At 43.2% G+C, this 15,232-nt stretch overlaps 1 protein-coding gene across 2 annotated transcripts in view; it reads left to right on the forward strand.

Moving 5' to 3' along the window:
• bach2b (BTB and CNC homology 1, basic leucine zipper transcription factor 2b) overlaps positions 1-15,232 on the forward strand; it is a 117,194-nt gene that overhangs the window by 54,808 nt on the left and 47,154 nt on the right. The window lies entirely within an intron of this gene.

The following is a 15,232-nucleotide window of genomic DNA, read 5'->3' on the forward strand; positions in this document are numbered from 1 at the left end:
GTTGGTGCTTGATACAAAATGGTTCAGCCTCAACTCATATTGATGACCGTGTTAATCCATCAGTCTTAGATGCAGTGTCAGCTCCAAATTATTCAGATTCTTCTAACAGAAAATATTTCCAATTGCTTGAGTGTAGACTAATGTGGGTAAGGTCACTGCAGGATGATGTAGCAGTGTAGTAATCAGGTTGCTTGTGATTGGATAGAGGTTTGTGCAGCACTCTGGATGCATTCCTGGTTGTGTGGAAGGGCACCGTCACTCAGTCCACTGACTGCATTAAACTTGGGAATTGTCGTAATGTGGAGCAATTCCAGATTGATTTCCTGCTCAAGTTGGACATTTAAATATGCCCAGCTGAAACTTGTGTTGGAAAATCTTATCTGGGATCAGCTTTCTTATTGAGAAACTGAAGCTGTGTAGCTGTGCTCAGTGCCCTGATCAAAGTGCAGTGATACTCTATTGATTTCTTCCAGGAGCAAAAAGCAGTCAGTATGTTTCCAAGTGGACTTGAGTTTAATGATTTCAGCTTTTTCATGATCTGTTTGTGTCTGCAGTGTTTTGGCTAGAATGTGCAGTACATTCACTTTGCACCCTGATCTGTGTTGTGAATTGGCGCTATATAAACAAAACTGAATTCAACTGATTTGAATTGAGAAGCATTTTTTGGAATATTTGTGCTTGAGAAACAAACTTTATAAGGAACCTGCTCAAAGAAAGTTTGTATTTCTTCCTGTTAGTGCACACTTTATGTGATGAACAGATCCTGGTGAGCATCCGCAGACTGTCACAGACAGGACTGTTCCCAGTATTATCTCAGGATCGATTGCAGCAACCCAGTGACCTTCAGAAAAGCTGTTTAGATTATCAGACCTGTGGAGACTACGAACCGTCAGCCGTGGATGTGAACTTTATGTGGTCAGAGTGGAAAGCCCCAACAACAGAAATGCCCAGCTTTTATCTCATTTTACAAACTGAAAGGGAGGATGTTACTTTAGATATTATATCATGACATATGCAGTGATGTAAAAACTATGTACAAGATATTAAGCATTTTAGAGATGTCTGTTCTTCAGATACCAGTTTTCAAGAAAATTTGTCAAAACAAGTGGTGTCATACTTTGAACTGACGTTTATGGCCCCTATGTAGAAGTGTTTTAAGTTTTCAGTTAAGGGTTTAGTAGTACCTAAAACTGTTCTGTGGGGCTTTAACTTCAGTATTCAGATCAGCAGCCACTTCGTCACACAGGCAATCAGAGCTATAAAAACGAACCTGATGATGTTGGAAGTAGGAATTGTAAGCAGCCCAACTAAAGATATTAAAGGCATAAAATGCATGAATATATCATAAAATCATTTTCTCCAGCATTGGCAAACCTCTGTCTCTCAGGTAATTGGATTGATAAGTTCTTTCTCAAGAATTTTGGATTATTCCATAAATTGGTTAAAATCGACAGTTTTTGTTTCAATTAATTGTTCTTTCCACAATTCCCTTAATACACAACAGGGAATATAATATAATATATCACTGGGTACTCCAGCTTCCTCCCCCAGTCCAAAAACATGACTGTTGGGTAAAATTGGTCTCTCTAAATTGCCCTTAGGTGTGAATGAGTGTGTGCATGGTTGTTTGTCCTGTATGTCTCTGTGTTGCCTTGCGATGTAGTGGCGACCTATCCAGGGTGTACCCTGCCTTTCACCCGAAGACTGCTGGAAATCTCTACCAATATCACTCATGGACAGAGTTGCTTCAATAAAAATTATGGTCTTGCCAAAAATCAATTATTTATTCTGAATGATCCCAGATCTCTCCATTACTAAATTTCTTTGGAAAGATAAACCCCCGCGTATTAGATTAAAACCACTAAAAAGGATTAAACATAAAGGAGGACTAGATCTGCCTAACTTTCATCATTACTTCTTAGCCAACAGGCTACAATACATTTAAAAATGGTTTAAAAACATTCCTCTAGATGAACCCAGCCTAGACCTAGAACAGACTTTAAAGCAATAATATTAAGATTTCAGATGTACCATTTATTAGCTCAAATATAAAACAACATGTATGCTTTAAAAGCCTCAATATCAGCACCTCTCTGACAGCATGGTTGGAATATCTAAAAATGGCAGGGTCTTCAAATAAAGGAATTGAATCTCTGGAACATATATTTGAAGGAATTCAGTTCATCCCATTTAACAGATTAATTATACAAAATGGGATGGACAATAATATATTTTAAAATATAAACTAACTAGACTATAAACTAATTAAATCTATAATATTAAAAATAAATGTAGGCTTAAAAATGTTGGGTTACAAATGTCATCAAGTGTACTAGAGTTCCTAAAACTCAACCCCCCAAAATTAATGTCTAAAATATACAGGACACTGTCTAATTTAGATTAATCAATTTCCCTTCCTTTTATGAAATGGGAGGCGGACTTATCAGTCAACTCTGACCAAACATTCTGGTCTCAGATATGTTTCAGAGCTTTTAAAATGACTAGTAACCCCAGTTTACAATTAATACAATATAAAATCCTTCAAAGAGTATATTATACAAGTTAACGGACGTTCAGGATGGGTTTTGCACTGTCTAATACTTGCTTACACTGCACCGACAATATACCTGACAATTCCATCCACGCATTATGGTTTCTTGTGGGGGCTGCTTCTGGCTAGGGTATGGGTGTCGGGCATGTTCTCTGGTTTGGATGCTGTGGGTTTTCTTTTCACGGGGGTTCACTCTTGCTGGGGGACTTTATTTTTGGAGGGCTGGTGGGGGCGCATTTGTCCAGTGTGGGCGATGTGCACGGCTTTTGCTTGGGTGCTCTTTGCTACGTTCTGTCCTACACTGCATGGTTTGGTGTGGTGTTGGGGCAGTGGCCCTGTGCGCAGCGGCTCTGGCCACCAAATGTGAGTGCTGCAGGGGGTGTCGCTGTGCTCAGCGGTTACATTGGGCTTCTCTGCCTTTTACTGAGGTGGGGTTTGCTTGTCCGCTGGGTGGTTCCTGGTGGGGTTGGTGGTCTTCACCGTGCCCCTACTGACGTATAGAAGGATGCGTGGTGTTGCTGTGGCATTGACTTGGGGGGAACTGCGGCTTGGCTCTATTGTTTTTGCTTGGATGGCCTGGATGATCGCCGGCACTAAGTCAGACCTGTTCCCGGTGCACGTTGGACTCCAGCAGGACTGCCCTTTGTCACCGGTCCTGTTCATAACTTTTATGGACAGGATTACTAGGCACAGCCAAGGGCCGGAGGGGGTCTGGTTTGGGGACCAGTGGATTTCGTCTCTTCTTTTTGCAGATGACGTGGTCCTGCTGGCCCCCTGTAGCCAAGACCTACAGCATGCGCTGGGGCGGTTCGCAGCCGAGTGTGAAGCGGCTGGGGTGAAGTTCAGGTCCTCCAAGTCCAAGGCCATGGTTCTCGATCTCTTTAGGTTGGAGGGGAGTTCGTGCCTCAAGTGGAGGAGTTCAAGTATCTCGGGGTCTTGTTCACGAGTGAGGGAAGAATGGAGCGGGAGATCGACAGATGGATCGGTGTGGCTGCCGCAATAATGGGGTCACTGTGCCGGCTGTTGTGGTAAAGAGAGAGCTGAGCCGAAAAGCGAAGCTCTCGATTTACCAGTCAGTCTACGTTCCTACCCTCACCTATGGCCATGAACTTTGGGTCTAGACCGAAAGAACGAGATCCCGGACACAAGGGGCTGAAATGAGCTTCCTCTGTAGGGTGGGCGAGGACTCCGTTAGAGATAGGGTGAGGAGCTCGGCCATCCGGAGGGGCCTCGGAGTGGAGCCGCTGCTCCTCCACATCGAGAGGAGGCAGTTGAGGTGGCTCGGGCATCTATACCGGATGCCTCCGGACACCTTCCTTGGGAGGTGTTCCAGGAACGCCCCACCGGCAGGATGCCCAGGGACGGCCCAGGACGTGCTGGAGGGACTATGTCTCTCGGCTGGCCTGGGAACACCATGGGCTCCCCCCGGAGGAGCTGGAGGAGGTGTCTGGGGAGAGGGACGTCTGGGTGTCTCTGCTGAGTCTGCTGCCCCCGCAACCCGGTCCCGGATAAAGAGGAAAACGACGAGTACGAGGGCCTGGATGTTGGTAGGTCTGTGTCTCTGGCCAGAGTGCAGCCTCTTTGCTGTGCGTTCTGTGGACTTTCTGTGCCGCTCTTTGGCTTGCTAGGCTGGCGTCTTTCCCTTGAGCACAGTGGTGGGTGGGGTGGTGCATCACGGGGTCAGCTTGACTGCCTGGCTTGCCCTGGTGCTTTCGGTTCATTTGTCTATGGGGGCGTGCATGTGCCTATGCTGGTCCGGAGCTTGCATTTGGGTGGGCCTGCCATTTTGGGTTGGGTGTGGCTTATTGGCGGCCACGGTGTTGGTGTGGGATGTGCTTTGTTGCCCCACTGGTGAAGCAGACCCTTTTCCCCACCTGTTTTTCTTTTTAAATGCACACTACCACAACACGCGTCAACACCACATTTGAGCAGGTGGAGGTAGGCTTGGGGTCTTTTCACACCCCTGTTCGTTGATTGCCATCTGAGGTCGAGAGAGGGATCTGGTTGAGATCTTGGCTGGGGTTGGGATTCGGGTCTTGCGGGTTGTCGGGTGCTGGTTCTCACAGGATAGCACGGATTTCTTTCTTTCTCGGTCCCTGGCTTCAGTGCCCGGTCTGTTGGTTGGGCGGGCGCCAGGCCCCCAACTGTTGACTGGGATGTGGCTTTGCTTTGGTGGAGGGACTGGCCGGCCGGCCTGCTTGGTGCGGCAGAGTGTGCCATGCTGGAGGGTGGGTGGCCGGTTGCCCCAATGGGGTATCGGCACCTGGACCTGGGAGTATAGAGTATGTATGGGGAGTGTAATTGAGTGTACGACGTCTATTTATGTTTGTCTATGCTTTGGGTGCGTGGGTTTTATGTGTACGCATGAGGGTGGGAATGTGTGATTGTGACTGTGTGTACCTGTTTTTTGTGTCAGGTTAGGTCTTGGACTGCTCCCTCTCCTGGATCAGTTTAGGCCCCCCATCAAATGTGGGGCTTATTTCCTCCCCGCCATACTACCTGCCGGTGGTTGGTGTCTCTGCCCGCTGGTGTACTTGTGGTTCTCTGTGTCCTGGGCTGGGTGCTTTGGTGTGTGTCGGCTCACTCCCGGTGGCTGCTTGCCGGGGCCTGGACCCCTGGGTTCTTTCGGGTCCTCTGCTTGGGGAGTGATATGTCCCGGGGTCTCAGGTCTCTGGGTCCATGGCTGGATCTGCTCTGGCGTAGACGGCTGCCGGCAGGGCCTGTGGGCTGGTCGCTGCAGCTTCTGCACAGTTCTGCACTGTGGCTGCTGGGTGGTTCCCCTGGGAGTCTCCTCCTGCTCTTCTCTGGGAGGGTTGCGGTAGTCCCAGTAATGGTTCTCCTGGGGTTCCAGTGCTCTGGGGGGCCTTTGGATGTCTATGGCTTGGATCTCCTCCGTATCTGTCCCAGGTCCAGGGTGGCAGGTCTGTGGCTCCTCACACTCACTATTGCATATTTTTATAGAGAAACCTTGTATACACTAGCGCGCTCACACTGAGACCCACAGGTGTTTAGATTCAGGAGTTAACAAATACACAAATGTTATATATTGAGCCACATTTTCCACTAATTACATCTTGCATTCATAAGTACAGTGCACTTTTTGATAAAAAAGCTGTTAATATGGATGTTTCTGCAGGTGTAGAAGAAAGCAAGGTGTTATCTGGTTTCTCTTTATCCTTCTTTCTCTCCTCCATTCTTTTCTCCTTCTCTCATTTTTTCCTTTTTGTCCCACTTCTCTCTCTTCCGTGCTTCTTATTTTTTCATTTTTGTTTCTGTGTCCGTAGCAACTGAAATAATCCCAAAGCAGTTTCTAATAAAGTTTGTTTTATAAATATCAAGCAGAGCATAAAAGCGATAGCTATAATGCTCCACTGGTGAAAGTAAATCTGTTGGGCTTCTTCTTGGCACTCAAACAACGATTCTGAGCGCTACTCTGCCAGACAAGACACGGTTTAAAAAAAAAGAAAAAAAAAATTTGTAAGCGGAGGAAATAAAACCTGTCCTTCAGTTAACGTTACACTTTTTTTTGTTAACTTAAAATGATTTTGGCTGCAGTTATTTTCGCAAACAGTTGAAGTTTTTGTTGTTTTTCATTTTTATTTTCCCCGTTTTATTACATTTTCTATTTTATAGACCATTCATTCGTTCGTTCTATTTGATCGAATTGATATGAATACCAAATTCCAATAAAAACATGTTGATCCTCAGTGTAGTTAAAGTGATCTGGAGGGAGCTATCCTCCTAATTGTGCACAGTGACACAGTGTTCATGTTTTCTCTCTGACTGAAGGCTCTGATAACAATGCTGTTAGAGTCTAGCAGCCGCAAGAGTTGAGACTAAACTTTTTTCTTGTAAGGAGCCGCAGGATGTATATCTATTTTCTATGCTATACGTGTGCTGTAAAGGAAACAGTGTAAAATGTATCAAACTGATCAACATATGAGCCAAAAATACAATACAGAACATGAAAGGTACAGCAAGGAATGTTTGTCAAATATTTCTTAAATACTATTACTTCCTTGACTTCAACTGTGCTGGTATTTTTGATAGTTACACTACCACACATTTGCAGCTCTTAGCTAGCTCTCAGAAATTAGCATTCCTAATCTGCCATTCCATTCTGGTTACGATCTCTGGAATGAAAGATGCATTTTATGTAATGCAAAAACAAAACCAAAGAGCAAAGTGTACCGGAGTCAAATTCCTTGTTTGTGTGTACGAACTTGGCAATAAAGCTGATTCTGATTCTGATTCTGATTTCTATGACATGAGCAGTCCCACCCTGCCACTGGGTGGCATACTCTCACTCACCTTTTCTTAAAAGACATACAGGTCCTTCTCAAAATATTAGCATATTGTGATAAAGTTCATTATTTTCCATAATGTCATGATGAAAATTTAACATTCATATATTTTAGATTCATTGCACACTAACTGAAATATTTCAGGTCTTTTATTGTCTTAATACGGATGATTTTGGCATACAGCTCATGAAAACCCAAAATTCCTATCTCACAAAATTAGCATATTTCATCCGACCAATAAAAGAAAAGTGTTTTTAATACAAAAAACGTCAACCTTCAAATAATCATGTACAGTTATGCACTCAATACTTGGTCGAGAATCCTTTGGCAGAAATGACTGCTTCAATGCAGCGTGGCATGGAGGCAATCAGCCTGTGGCACTGCTGAGGTCTTATGGAGGCCCAGGATGCTTCGATAGCGGCCTTTAGCTCATCCAGAGTGTTGGGTCTTGAGTCTCTCAACATTCTCTTCACAATATCCCACAGATTATCTATGGGGTTCAGGTCAGGAGAGTTGGCAGGCCAATTGAGCACAGTGATACCATGGTCAGTAAACCATTCACCAGTGGTTTTGGCACTGTGAGCAGGTGCCAGGTCGTGCTGAAAAATGAAATCTTCATCTCCATAAAGCTTTTCAGCAGATGGAAGCATGAAGTGCTCCAAAATCTCCTGATAGCTAGCTGCATTGACCTTGCCCTTGATAAAACACAGTGGACCAACAACAGCAGCTGACACGGCAACCCAGACCATCACTGACTGTGGGTACTTGACACTGGACTTCTGGCATTTTGGTATTTCCTTCTCCCCAGTCTTCCTCCAGACTCTGGCACCTTGATTTCCGAATGACATGCAGAATTTGCTTTCATCCGAAAAAAGTACTTTGGACCACTGAGCAACAGTCCAGTGCTGCTTCTCTGTAGCCCAGGTCAGGCGCTTCTGCCGCTGTTTCTGGTTCAAAAGTGGCTTGACCTGGGGAATGCGGCACCTGTAGCCCATTTCCTGCACATGCCTGTGCACGGTGGCTCTGGATGTTTCTACTCCAGACTCAGTCCACTGCTTCCGCAGGTCCCCCAAGGTCTGGAATCGGCCCTTCTCCACAATCTTCCTCAGGGTCCGGTCACCTCTTCTCGTTGTACAGCGTTTTCTGCCACACTTTTTCCTTCCCACAGACTTCCCACTGAGGTGCCTTGATACAGCACTCTGGGAACAGCCTATTCGTTCAGAAATTTCTTTCTGTGTCTTACCCTCTTGCTTGAGGGTGTCAATAGTGGCCTTCTGGACAGCAGTCAGGTCGTCAGTCTTGCCCATGATTGGGGTTTTGAGTGATGAACCAGGCTGGGAGTTTTAAAGGCCTCAGGAATCTTTTGCAGGTGTTTAGAGTTAACTCGTTGATTCAGATGATTAGGTTCATAGCTCGTTTAGAGACCCTTTTAATGATATGCTAATTTTGTGAGATAGAAACTTTGGGTTTTCATGAGCTGTATGCCACAATCATCCGTATTAAGACAATAAAAGACCTTAAATATTTCAGTTAGTGTGCAATGAATCTAAAATATATGAATGTTAAATTTTCATCATTACATTATGGAAAATAATGAACTTTATCACAATATGCCAATATTTTGAGAAGGACCTGTATATTGTTGAAACCAGATGTTTAGTATTATTTAAATTGTTGACATTAAATCAGACTAAACTTTTTGGTTAAGGTAAATTAGGATTGCTAGCATTATTTAAACAACATTAGTAAGGGATTTGTATTACTTTCTTCAAACTAAGATTACTATACCTTTAAACAACTGGAAAAGTCATTACTTCACAACATTTAAGTAAAATGGAGGCACACCTGTGGCTGTGTTCTTACGTGACATGATGGGAGAACCAGAAATAATTAGCCAAGATATGATTCAATTCAATTCAAATCAATTCAATTCAGTTTTATTTATATAGCGCCAATTCACAACACATGTTGTCTCAAGGCACTTCACAACAGTCAGGTACATACATTCCAATTAATCCTAACCATTGAACAGTGCAGTCGGAGTTAGCTTTTTATTCAAATTGGATAAAAAGTTTTTCTATCTAAGGAAACCCAGCAGATTGCATCCAGTCAGTGACTTGCAGCATTCCCTCCTCCCGGATGAGCATGTAGAGACAGTGGACAGTCACTGGCGTTGACTTTGCAGCAATCCCTCATGCATGTAGCGACAGCGGAGAGGAAAAACTCCCTTTTAACATGAAGAAACCTCCAGCAGAACCAGGCTCAGTGTGAGCGGCAATCTGCCACGACCGACTGGGGGTTTGAGAGAACAGAGCAGAGACACAAAAAGAACACAGAAGCACTGATCCAGAAGTACTTTCTATGGGAAGGAAAAGTAAATGTTAATGGATGTAGCTCCTTTAGTCGTTTCACCTAGAAAGAAAGAACAGATAAACTCTGAGCCAGTTTTCAAGGTTAGAGTCTGAAAGAAAGCACATAGAGTTTGTTACAGTTAAGCTCAGTCAATCGCCATGTCTAGGAGAGAGAAAGGGTTAAACACTAAAAGACAGGGATGTGGATCATCGGTAGAGGGTGAGCATTAAGTTGTTGCCGGCAGAAGCTCGGACGATTCCCCTCTCCAGATAGGTGTCACAGGTAGACACAGAGCCAGGCCAGGTGTAGCTTCTAGGAAGAGAATAGAGAGAACAAGGTTAAAAGCTGAAATAACAGCAAATAATGCAAAATTGGATAGTAGTGTGAGAATGTAACGAAGAGGGTGAAAGTGGTCGTTATGTCCTCCTCCAACCATAACTGAGCCGGTTTAGGCTAAACCTGACTCCCCCTTACTCCAACCAACAGGGAGGGAGGAAGGCTCCCTCCCTGATAAACTAAGCCACTCTAACTATAAGCTTTATCAAAAAGGAAAGTTTTAAGCCTAGCCTTAAAAGTAGACAGGGTGTCTGCCTCACGGACTAAAGCTGGGAGCTGGTTCCACAGGAGAGGAGCCTGATAACTAAAGGATCTGCCTCCCATTCTACTTCTAGAGACTCTAGGAACCACCAGTAAACCTGCAGTCTGAGAACGAAGTGCCCTGTTAGGAACATATGGAACCATCAGATCTCTGATGTATGATGGAGCTAGATCATTAAGGGTTTTATATGTGACTGTGGAAATGGTGGTGGACTTTCGGAGAACACCACCCCCATACACCCCCCTCACCATCCTCAATAACACTGTATCGGCCGTGGACCACTTCAGGTTCTTAGGAACCACCATCTCTGAGGACCTGAGATGATGTTCACACATAGACACTGTTCGAAAGAAGGCCCAGCAGAGACTGTACTTCCTGAGGCAACTCAAGAAGTTCAACCTTCCACAGGAGCTGCTGGTCATCTTCTACACTGCCATCATTCAATCTGTCCTGTCTTCATCCATCTCAGTGTGGTTTGGCTCATCCACAAAACAGGACAGGTCCAGACTGCAACGAATAATCAGGAATGCAGAGAGAATAATCAGGGCTGACCTTCCCTCCATCCAGGACTTATACAGGTCTAGGGTCAGGAAAAGAGCTGCTAAAATCTCTGCAGACCCCACACACCCTGCATATAAACTGTCCAGAGCTTTACCTTCAGGCCGCCGATACAGAGCACTGTTCACTAAAACCAGCTGCCACAGAGAGAGTTTCTTCCCCCAGGCTGTTTCTCTGTTGATCATTCAATAGAGTACCAAACAACAGAATACAGATGTTGCAAATGCACCATTTTATTATATATGTGTATATTGTAAATATGTATATTCTGTAATACAAAAACAAAACCAAAGAGTAAAGTGTACCGGAGTCAAATTCCTTGTTTGTATGTACGAACTTGGCAATAAAGCTGATATTGATTCTGATTCTGATATGTGAGGAGGAAAATTTTTAATTCTATTCTAAATTTAACAAGGAGCCAATGAAGGGAAGCTAAAATAGGAGAAATATGATCTCTCTTTTTAATTTTCATCAGAACTCTTGCTGCAGCATTCTGAATCAGCTGAAGGCTTTTATGAGGAGGAGGACTTTGGACCTCCACAATTCTGGTTCATCATTGGATCTAACTTCCAGATGCCTACATTTATCTGTCCAAAAAAAAATGTCTCAATTACATGCAAGTATAAACATAGGTTCTCTGTCCCTTTGATGAATGTATTGTGGTGCAAAATGTGCATCTGTAGCGGAAGTTCAGAAGCAAAAATCTTTGTGAAGATGTTGGCTGAAGATGGTAATAACTTTTAACACCAAAGGAAAAAATGTCATGAAGAAATGAGTCCAGTATTAGGTTATTAATACTGTTATAATTGGGAATTATATGTGTTTTAGAGAATCTGTAATGTTTTCCTTAATCTTTCTCATTACTGGCATTTACATGTTTTATATTTTTATTTTCTTGAAATAAACAACATTTTAGATTTTGGGTTACATTTATATTGTCTTTAACCCAAGCAGAATGTTTGAAGGCAGCAGCCAAAATCAGATGTTAACACAATCTAAATGAATGACATCAGGATGTTACCTTTCACGTACTGTAGGCTTTGGCAATGAGTATGTTACTATACAAATATACTTTTAGTGGTGAGCTGTGCTCCAAAACCTTTATTTGCTCTGTTGGTGAAGTCCCATTAGTCTTCGTCCACTGCCCTGGGTGAAACTGAGCCTGAAACAACCCTGTGGTCAGCGCTGACCAACGCTGGAGCCTTCTCACTTCCATCATGCTGTCTTCATGCTCCGTAGTCAGCACAGGAATGTTAGCGACTAAAGAAGTAGGCTGATAACTCCCAATCAAATAATGTTAAACAGCTGTTATAACGATTAACTATCCTGTGTGTCCATCAGCACTTCTAATCAGATATCTGCCACAAGCTGTTATTTTCTGAAGTGTATGTCTGGACACGTTTCTCCAGGTGCACATCTGTGCACGTCTTTGTGCGTCTTTTCTTTGTGTCATCACTGAATATTTTTCGCACAATACATAGTAGAAATAGCCTGCTGGTAGATGTGTTTCCAGATATGTTTTTCACTGTATCTGCAATATAAGACATTATATTGGAGACTACACCTTTCAGATGCATCAACCTATGAGACAAGATGTCTTAAAAAAGCTAACTAGATTTTAATAGTACTCTTTACTAATATAATCTTTTCAGTGCCTTTCTGGCTTCTTTAAGAAATGATGGAACTATACACAACTGGTTATAGACAACAACTACAAAGGTAAACTTGTACAATATTGGAGCCCTCACTGGGAAAGAGTTCCATTTTTCCATTTTAATAAACTCACTTCTCCATAATGCATTGTAGTTCTTCTATCAGAATTAAACCATGTCTTTGTTAGGATTTTAACACATTATTTTCACTAAATCTTTAGGTGACCCTTGAATAATTACCCAGTTAATATTTCTGGCCGACATTTTGTACTCTTTTAAACAGATGATTTCTCTCTTCACATTGGACTTGAGTTCTTGCTTGGAGTATTGATAAACACATCAGTCCACAACTTACAGATAACCATAACCTCCTATTGCAGCCAATACAGCGTCGATTCGTCTTGGGAATGACATATAAGTCCTGCACAGTGGTCAGAGGGATTTTAAGCCATTCTTCTTGCAGGATAGTGGCCAGGTCACTACGTGATACTGGTGGAGGAAAACGTTTCCTGACTCGCTCCTCCAAAACACCCTAAAGTGGCTCAATAATATTTAGATCTGGTGACTGTGCAGGCCATGGGACATGTTCAACTTCACTTTCATGTTCATCAAACCAATCTTTCACCAGTCTTGCTGTGTGTATTGGTGCACCGCCTTCAAAATACAATGTTTGAACCATTGGATGCACATGGTCCTAAAGAATGGTTCGGTAGTCCTTGGCAGTGACGCGCCCATCTAGCACAAGTATTGGGCCAAGGGAATGCCATGATATGGCAGCCCAAACCATCACCGATCCATCCCCATGCTTCACTCTGGGCATGTAACAGTCTGGGTGGTACGCTTCTTTGGGGCTTCTCCACACCGTAACTCTCCCGGATGTGGGGAAAACAGTAAAGGTGGACTCATCAGAGAACAATACATGTTTCACATTGTCCACAGCCCAAGATTTGCGCTCCTTGCACCATTGAAACCGACGTTTGGCATTGGCATGAGTGACCAAAGGTTTGGCTATAGCAACCCTGTGGAGCTCCTGACGGACAGTTCTGGTGGAAACAGAAGAGTTGAGGTGCACATTTAATTCTGCCGTGATTTGGGCAGCCGTGGTTTTATGTTTTTTGGATACAATCTGGGTTTGCACCCGAACATCCCTTTCTGACAGCTTCCTCTTGCGTCCACAGTTAATCCTGTTGGATGTGGTTCGTCCTTCTTGGTGGTATGCTGACATTACCCTGGATACCGTGGCTATTGATACATCACAAAGACTTGCTGTCTTGGTCACAGATGCGCCAGCAAGACGTGCACCAACAATTTGTCCTCTTTTAAACTCTGGTATGTCACCCATAATGTTGTGTGCATTTCAATATTTTGAGCAAAACTGTGCTCTTACCCTTCTAATTGAACCTTCACACTCTGCTCTTACTGGTGCAATGTGCAATCAATGAAGACTGGCTACCAGGCTGGTCCAGTTTAGCCATGAAACCTCCCACACTAAAATGACAGGTGTTTCAGTTTCATTGTCCAACCCTGTATTTCTGAATCTTATTTTAACAAGTGGACCTGAACTGGGTTCCCTTTTAGCAAATGTACTTCTTCTCCTACCGAGTCTCTAAAATGTGTCATTGAGAAATTCCTTTGATGCATTACAAGATATTCTGAAGAATAATACAATTACCAATACACTGAATAAGCAGATCCATATTTAAGCCTAATTCACATCATAGTTTGCAACTACAACCCTGCCTTCAGATTTTTTATTCATATCGCAGAACATACAGCTGGGACTGTAGAACCAAAGGGGTGTGGCCCATAGCTCAACATAACTGATATGAGCACAGTGTATTTACCCAATAATATCTCACCTTACTGAAGTACAAGCGGCGTAGCTGCATGTCATCCTAACGTGATTATGTGCATCTTGTTGTGCTGACTGAAGTATTTCTCAAATTCGACAGACAATGGGGGATAATCTGGTGTCTGTGCTGTGTTTGCCTCAACACCCCAATGCCAATCTCTCTGGTTTGTATCATATCCCTATGTCACACTCTTTCATGGTGGTTGTGACAGGTCTGTGGCCACCTTCTGAGGTGGATTAGAGAGATGAGTCACCATCAGCCTTCCATTCTGCGTCAACTCCTTTTAGCTGATCACTGAGGCATGAAGAACACATGTAAATCACAGGTTGAAAGTATGATCTGAAAGGGGAGTATGACTCATGTGCTCAGTCAGGCAGTGCGATTAATGTTTACATCTTCTAACATCTTGTGTTTGACTTTGTTTCCCTCCCAATCAGAAGTAGGGTGTTTAAATTAGAAGAGGTAACCTGTGATCACATTTAACAGCAACATTTACCTGAAAAACTGCACCAACTAAAGCAAACACAGGGACAGCCACACTTGCAAGGGTCGTTCAGGGGAAATCTAATTTTGAATAGTGTGTAGAACTAGGCCGAAATGACAAAGTCACCTCACGTCAGGGTCTGCATTTGATTTAGTTCAGTGGCATACCATGGTTCATGTTCAGTCAAAGTTCTGACGCTGCTCCTCAGTAATGCTTCTGTAGTGATTGTGTTTGTAAGTCCTCAAACAGAAACAGAACCACACATTAGGAAAACAGATGAGCAAATAAAACATATGTCAGCAGTGTGGAGTTAGCTATCAAAATATTTTCTACCTTGTAAACAGAAGCTATCACAGAGTAGATAGATGCCTTAGTACAGATCATGGTCTCATATAAAGGTTATTTGAGGGTGTTGTTTGTGTAGGTGTGTGTTTGGTGAATACGTTTGAGAAAAGACAGTGCAGTTAATTACAGGGAGATTTGAGCAGAGTAAGAGGTATGGAGGGAAATCAGTATAACTGTCTAATCACTGAGAGTAAATATGTAATCACAATCAATAAATATGGATTATTGAACTCACAGTTATCAAACAAACGTATTACAATCAAAATTTGAACATTGTTCCTTTATCAAAGAATATATAGAAAAATAAAAACAGCACCAAAAAGATATGTCAGATTAATTATTAGACATTGTGGTTCTGTGATAGATGGTTCCAGCATTTGCAGCATGTTATTTGCAGCATATTGGGAAGTAATATATGTACCTGGGCAAGAGAGGCTGGAAATCACCAGAGCAGAAAACTGAAAGCTTTGTGCCTTAAAAACAGAAACTTCACGAGACAAATGAAACACAACTGGACAGAAACAGGAGTCAATGT

Source organism: Girardinichthys multiradiatus, chromosome 15 (genome assembly GCF_021462225.1).
Source record: "Girardinichthys multiradiatus isolate DD_20200921_A chromosome 15, DD_fGirMul_XY1, whole genome shotgun sequence".
NCBI lineage: Eukaryota > Metazoa > Chordata > Actinopteri > Cyprinodontiformes > Goodeidae > Girardinichthys > Girardinichthys multiradiatus.